This window comes from Lichenostomus cassidix, chromosome Z (assembly GCF_008360975.1).
Source record: "Lichenostomus cassidix isolate B80296 chromosome Z, HeHo_3.0, whole genome shotgun sequence".
Lineage (NCBI taxonomy): Eukaryota > Metazoa > Chordata > Aves > Passeriformes > Meliphagidae > Lichenostomus > Lichenostomus cassidix.
This window is the reverse complement of record NC_139511.1, coordinates 3,957,799-3,965,677: the sequence shown is the minus strand read 5'-3', so window position 1 is coordinate 3,965,677 and position 7,879 is coordinate 3,957,799. Positions and strand designations below refer to the sequence as shown.

The 7,879-nt window shown below is 44.0% G+C and overlaps 1 long non-coding RNA gene across 1 annotated transcript; it reads left to right on the top strand.

The window, feature by feature from the left end:
* The first annotated feature begins 773 nt into the window (after window positions 1–773).
* LOC146424248 (uncharacterized) lies at window positions 774–4,392 on the top strand. Its single transcript, XR_014846777.1, has 3 exons — window positions 774–1,004; window positions 1,592–1,679; window positions 1,778–4,392. It is a non-coding gene; the product is annotated as an uncharacterized LOC146424248 (long non-coding RNA).
* The last annotated feature ends 3,487 nt before the right edge of the window (window positions 4,393–7,879 follow it).

Sequence of the window (7,879 nt, the reverse complement as noted above, 5' to 3'; positions counted from 1 at the left end):
TTAGTCAGCTCACTTTGTAAGGGGAATAATTACAAACTTTCAGCAAGTCCTGCTGGCCACAATGCAGAGGAAATCTTATACAGCAGTTTCCTTGTCTCCAGATAAACTCGAGTTGAAACTCATGTGAAGACACTCCTTTCTTCTGCACATTTTCTGCTCATGCTGTGTCAAACCCAATTATCCTCATTATCTCAGTTCTGTCACACTCTATAAATATGAGCCTAAATAAACCAAACAGCATGGTAATTTCTGTGCAGGGAAGGACCTCGTTAGGGCTCAGCACAGAATGCTTTGCAGGAGCAGGGAGAAAAATAAGATTTAAGAGTCTCAGGGTTTACCTTAGAGCAAGAGGATCTCCTGGGAGCAGCACCTCCTTGTACCTATGGTTTTCAGCTTGGCTTGGGGCAAGAGAGCTCTCACCTCCCTGAAATAAATAGGATTTCTAACTCTGTGAGGATGGCACAGGAATTAATAAGAGCCCCAAGATAAAAATCAGACAAACCATACCTAACAGTAACTCCAAAACCCCAGAAGTGCAGAGTTTCAAAGCCTTGCTGTAGCCTCAGGGTAATAACTGCGTACAAGAGAGCCTGGATGGAAAAAAAAACCCCAATAAAACCCACAAACAAGCTACAGGGGAGGAATTACTGTGTGTGTGTAAAAGGAAACACAGGAGGGGTATTTTAACCTGCACCTTCCAGCTCCTCCAGCATGGATTGGGTCCAATGCCTATAAAAAACAGAGGAAATCTCTCCTTGCCTCCATGAGAACTGGATCAAGTCCCATGTGAGTTACACCTCCCTGGGATCCCTGCCACAGGTGGAGGTGGTTCTGGAAGGGAGAGAAAGGGAAGGGAGAGAAAGGGAAGGGAGCTGGATTTGCATGACCTTCCAGCTCACTCTCTGCTTGCAGCTGCTCTTTTAGTGGAGAGGAAACATCCACAGCTTTCCAGGAGAGGAATGAATGCTGTAGGATAAACAGGTGTATTTTCATGTAGTTTTCAGGTAAGTCACTTGGGAACTTAAAGACTTTCTCTGATGCCTTGAAAATCATGCCAGAAACATTTTCAGGTACTTTCTCCAAAGTCATCTGTGATTCTGAGGGTTCCTGTCCTCTTGCTTTTACACTCAGGGCACCTCCTGCTTCAACTGGCTTCCAGCAGCAGCAGGGATCCAGATCTTCTGGAAGTCAGAGGCAAAGGATTTCTACTCTGGCAGCCAAAATAATAGAGGCAGACAAAAAATATATCACTTTAAGGAGATGGTCTAAACGTGCAATGTGCAAAGTGTGGAGAGTATAAGGAATAATACCTGCTTTAAATTAGATAACAAATTGCCTAACACAGAGTGAAATGGGAGAGTGGAATTAAAAGAACAAAAAAACCCAACCAAACCAAAACAATTAAAAACCTGTTGGCTGCCCCTGGCATGTTTTAATTTTGGTTCTGCTACCTTGGTTATTCAATGAGAGACTTACTAACACCTCATGGAAAGCTTTGCCAGCCTTTCCACGTCAAAGCATTTAGAGGAAATATGTTGCATCACGTAACTTTGTGATCTGTCTCTTCTTTCCCCACCTCCTCCCGCTGCAGAGATTTGCCTGGAACTCTGAAACTGGACTTCTGGCTGCTGCAAACAGGCCTAGCCATACAGTGACTTTATTAATTGACTTCAGCAGGGGTGAGACCTCATATCTGCCCCAAACAGTTGCTTTCCCTTGCATGTCAGTGCTTGCACTGATATACTCGATTAACATGCCTCAAAACCTTATTTTCCAGGTTGATGAGACCTATTTCTTCACTGGAAGGTTCTTCCATGGAGAAAATGTCCATGGAGGAATGTGGTCAAGTCAATGTGCTACATCTCCAAGGAACCTGCATCTCAGAACTCACCTGGTTCTTTGCTCCTGCATTAGGGAAATATGAGAGTTTAATAACTCATCTGCTGCTGTACCTTTTGGCTTGGTGAACCCTTTGTACCTACAGATTTGACCAGATGTGGGCCCCACAAAAAGGAAAGTGTGATGGGCTGAGGGCAGTGCTTGCTGGGCTCGTGTCCATTCAGTTTCGTTCTAGTGAGATTAGACAGCCTGACCAACATCTGCTCACACAGAAATACTACAGAGCCAAAAATGTAAATAATGAGCCAGTGTTTCTGCTGTTTCCCATCTCAAATCCCTGTGTGACCACAGGCTTTCCTTTTAGGGAAAAGCTGTCCAGTGTGTGCCGTGATAACGCAATGCGAGATATTCAGCATTCATGAGAGCTCTTGGTTTTCCTTGAAATTGAGTCTGGAATCCAGCCTTTCTCTGAGTGTTTTATTATCCTCTCTGGTGATAAATATCCTTGTGTGCATGGTGTGAGCTCTGTGGAAGCTGTTTGCTGGGGGAAGGATGGCCCCGTGGGAAAATGATGGAAGTATGAACTCAGACGAGAGTGTTCTGGCTCTGCTGCAGCTTTTCTGTGCAGCCACAGGCAAATAATTTGATTTCCCCCTCTTGCTCAGATTCTGCACTCTTTGCTCACACAATGGAGCCCAACAGTGCTGTCTCAATTGCATGTAAGTGGAGCAGGTGCAGGTTCTTGCTGCCAGACATGCAGGACTTGCTCTGGTGTCTGCGTGGCTCCTGCCAGCTCTGCTGTGGTTTCGGAGAATGCCATACATGTATATCTCCTTAGAATAAGTAAAACACACATCAAAACCCCAAACTGTAGCAATTCTTGATGCCAGACACTCCCCACACCAGCAAGAGTTTGTTCCCCTGCTTTAAAACGGAAAATAAGGTGGTGTAGATGATGGCAAAGCAACATTCAAACAAAATGAAGGACAAGAAATAATTTTCTGTTCTTCTTATGACCAAGAGATAAAGAAAAGAAGCAGACCCTCCACGGCCTGTGTTTCTGCTTGCAGGGTGTCAGGACCCACCTTAGCACCACTTGGTGACCGTGTAGGGCAGCAAAAATTCCTGAGCTACACCTCCAGCACCCTGAAAAGCACTGGTAGAAGAGCCAACACCCAAAAAATAGCAGTCTCAATGCCAACATCTGCCAGATTGGCTTGGCCTTCCCCCCTGCAAAATGTTCTACTGCATGTAGGAAGGGTTTATCACTCAAATACACAAATTATTGGCTCACTAGGCTTTGTTCCTGGGGACAGTTGTGTCTTGGTGACAGGTGAAACTGCATCAAGTGTATTTCTGAATGTCAGATGCAAACTGGGCCCTTGCTCATCTGCATGCCTGTGGCATCGAGCTGCTCGGTGTATTTTTGGAGCAAAAGCCACACTCAGCCACAGAAATGTTTTCCCATTCCTGCCTGTTTGTCTTTTTAAGCATCATGAAACCCAGGGTGCAAAAAAAAACATGAATAGGAGGGTGAGTAGTGTAAGATTGAAATACACCTTCAGTTCCTCAGGTCTGTCCTGGAGCAAATGTGTTGGAAGTCCTGGAGGGGCTCTGAGTGTCCTTGGAGCTTTTCATTTGTAAGAAGAAAGGGTTAGCTACAGAGACACGCTTTGTCTTGCTAAAAGGGTCTCTTGATCAAAATTTTGCTGTGTCACCATCATGAATATCTGGAGAGCAGTAAAAATGAGGATATTTGGCCGTTCTAGATTTCCTAGACTAATATTTGGAAGTGTCAGGGCCCAAGAGAGTCTACTGGCTCATAAATAGCAACAAAAACTTTTTGGCCATTGCTGCTCCAGGATCCAGCCTCTTCAATCTGTGTGGCATTGAGGACTGTGGTTTGATCAGCTCAATTAGACTGATCCTCAGAAAAATTGGGATCTCTGCCCAATGTCTGCTGGGCTGTGGGGAGCCACCCTTCACTTGGGAGTCAAAATTTTAATGAGGCAAGTGGGAATCTGCAACCAAAGCTCAAGATGTTAATGGTGGTATAGATCCTGTTCCACTTTGTATTGTGAGGTCTCTGTTGCTTAAACCACTTGCAACACTGGGAAAAATGTAGAAGCCTTTGTCATCTTATTTCAATGATATTTAGGGTCTCATATAACTTAATGTACAGTGCAGGGAAAAAAAAGAAAAGGTATGTAACTACATAGTAGCCCACACTCCTTGTTCACCCCATCTCTGGGTTTAAAGAGGGATTTTTATGTGCATAATTTTGAATTCACAAACAAGATAAGTCGGGTAGGATGTAGCAGAATCCTTAGTTGTAAAGATAAAATCACAATGCTAAAGTGCATTGTTTTCCTTCATCTTTTCTAACCCTGGTCAATTCTGGACCAAGGGCCCCAAAATTAAAATGTGACTCAAAAATAGAACTGAATCAAGTGCAGGCAGCTGCAAGAGTGAACCCCACTGACTCTCAGCTCAAAGCCAGAAATTGGTGGGTTATCTGCTACTAGGTAAAGCTTGTAATTTGTGTGTTGCTGTAGTCAGCTCAGTGGGATTTTTGGGACAAACAGCTGCCTTATGCTACATATAGCTTTGGAAGTTTGTGGCTTTTACACAACTTGCCATTCAGTGGTGAAAAGGGATCTGTAAAAGGGAGAGAAGGGCTGGGACTATGAACTCAGGGTCCATGGGCAAGTTCCTCTGCAGGATAAACTCATATCTGAGCTCTTTCAGGCTGGATTTGTGAGGAGCAGGAGTTATGTGACTCTTTTATTAGAGCAGAAGTAACAACTTGCACCACTTTTCAGGCTTGGGGATGAGTCTGCAGCTTCCTCTTTTTTCTCAGTGGCTTTCTCCAGCTACAGTTGACTGTGACAAAAATAGGAGAGATGTGAAACAGAGGAGAACTTCACAGCTAAAATAAAACTCTTCACAAGAAAAGGGTAAATGCTTGTCCTCTTTCTCCTGTCACTCTGCTGTAATTTGAAGTCTATTTGAGAGCTGGTGAAGCTATTTTTAAAGGCTACCTTTGAAAAGAAGGAATGACATTGATATAAGGAATGATAATGATATACCCTGACACTGAAGCCTAGAGTAGGGAGGATTACTGGAGGAGGTAAATAGATTGTGAAATCTATGAGTAATATTTTTCTGTTGAAATATTCTGGCTTTCTGATAAGATGTTTCCAAAGCTTCAGCTGCCAAAGCTGTAGATTTCTACCAGGGAAAATATTCTGACCAGATTTTGTGCTAAAGTATATGTTTGATTTTCCAACCCATTCTATATGGGACATAAAGACAGTTTGTTATCCTTAAATCCTCAATTTCTCTCTTTCCCTATTTTAGCCATATGCTTCCAGAAAAAGCCCTTGAGAGTGGAGGGAAATGCCAGAGGGAAATATTAAAATGCCAAGCTGGAGGAAGTGGCTTTACATTAAGATTACTGGGAGAGGAAACTCACTGCCCTGGGCTTCAGGAGAGCAGATTTTGGCTTTTTTAGGGATCTGCTTGGTTGAGTCCCATGGAATAAAGCCCTGCAGGGAAGAGAATCCCAAGAAAACTGGTTGGTATTCAAGGATCTCCTCTGAGCTCAGGAGCAATGCAAATCCCAATGAGGAGAAATTCAGGCAAAAATCCCAGGAGACTCCTGGACAAACTCAAACACAAAAATGAAGTTTGCAGAGAGTGGAAACAAGGACAGGTAGCCTGGGAAGAGACACAGAAATTGTCTGAGAAGCCAAGGATTGGGTTAGGAGAGCTGCCCAGGGACATCAAGGGCAACAAGGAAAGTTTTTGTCAGTGATAAAAGGAAGACTGGGGAAAATGTGGGCCTTTGTCAGATGGAAATGGAAGACCTGGTTGTCTGGGACATGGAAAAGGCTGAGGTACTCAATGACTTTTTTTTCCCCAGTCTTCACCAGGAAGTGTTCCAGTCACATCACCTGAGTCCCAGAAGGACAAGGCAGGAGCTGGGGGAATGAAGAGCCACCCACTGCAGGGAAAGATCAGGTTTGATAGCATTTTAGGAACCTGAGGGTGCACAAGTCCCCCAGAACTGATGAGATGTGTTCATAAATTCTCAGGAAACTGACAGGTGAAGGGGCTAAGTCCATCACATTTGAGAAGCCATGCCAGACTGATGAAGTTCTCACACAGTGGAAAAGGGGAAACAACCCCCAGTTTTTAAAAAGAGAAATAAGAATGACCCAGGGAGCTACAGGACAGTCAGTGTCATCTCTGTGCCCAGCAGGATCATGGAGCAGATCCTCCTGGAAAATTTGCTGAGGCAGATGAAAGACAAGAAGGAGATTTTTGAGAGCCAACATGGCTTGACTTGTTGGGATGAGTCTGGATGAAGACTATCAGAGGGATGGAGAACCTCTGCTAGGGAGCCAGGCTGAGAGAGTTGGGGATGTTCAGCCTGGTGAAGAAAAGGCTTCAGGGAGACCTTTTGGCACCTTTCAGTATGAAAAGGGGTCGTACAAGAGAGATGGTGAGGGGCTTTCCACAAGGGTATGTGGTGACAGAACAAGGGGTCATGGCTTTAAACTGAGAGCAGATTTAGGTTCTATAATAAAGAGAAATTCTTTACTGCGAGGGTCAGGAGGCACCACGGCAGAGAAGTTGTGCATGCCCAGCCCTGGAAGTAAATGAATGGAATCTTCTTTCACTTGAAGAAAAAACTGGACGCTCACAGCTTTTCTTGAGTTTTTCTTGAGTTAAAAGCACAAAGCACACCCCCCCCCAAAAAAAATACATAAGGAGAACATATGTGTCTGACTTCTTTTAGTTCCACAGTATTTCATTAACATAACAAACGAAGTGATCAGCACCAGAGTAAGACACACACACCCCAGAAAAGCATTCAGTCCTGGTGTGAGTGCAGGGATGACAAAGGAGGTGGCAGAACCATTGCCCTCTGAAGGGACTGAACCCTCTGCATCTGTGGTGTTCCTCCAGTCTTCCCTACCCCCACACCATCCTCATTCAAAGAGCACAACTTCCACTGGAACAAGCATTCCAGGAGGCAGAATGGAAGATAATTTCAATGGTTCAGGATAAAATCAGTGTTGTAAAAGGAGGGTGAAGCTACCCTAGGTAGGTATGATGACATTACAATGTTTACCCTGCTGTTTATATTTAAGTCCATAGTGCAGAGTTTCTCATTCTGAGACTTTCATTTCTTTATTGCCTCTAGGGAAAATGTAGTCTGGAGGACATTGGTGACATTTAATTTGAAAATGGATCATGATTATCAGGTAGGGAAACACATCTTTTCAAATCTGTGAGTATGTGTTGCAGGTGAGAGACATATCCCACCACACACATGTGACTCAAACATTGTGTTCTGCCTCAGGTTTCTGAACATGCTGTTAATTTCCAAATCAGAGTAATTCTCTTAAATAACGAGGAAGATCGGACTGGAGACACACAGAGTAAAATGTACATTTCCAAATGCCTGGACAGGAAATGAGGGCTCATCCTGGTGTAAATCACCAGGAATTGGACACCTCGTGTTTTCTGGTGGTTCCAGCAAAAAAGGATCAGTGAGGAGAGACCACATTCCTTGTCAACAAAGGTTTGAGGTTTTCTAGGCATGGCAAAATGAGGCATTGAGAAGATTTTGTCTTCCTGACCTTGCAGCTCTTCAGCAGTGGAGGTTGTAGCTAACAAGGAATCCCTATCAGGCAGATATAAAATCCAGATTCTTTGTGTGGTTTCACCTTAGCAGAAACAACACCCATATATACTTACAGATGAGGAGCAGCATACATCATGCTGCCTTTACAACTGATTGAGCAGCAGATATGGAACAATGTTTATAAGCTAGGACTAGCCGTCAAGCCTCTGAAGAACTCCCAAAAGCTCAGATTCAGGTTTAAACAGGGAGACAGGGGAGGGAATGCAGATCTCTTACACACAAACTGTCGCTGCCCACGGTGCAGCACATAAAGAATCTTTACAAGTGCTCTAATCCTCCTTGAGAGACGTGAACACGAAACCCAAAATGCATTCCATATGTCCC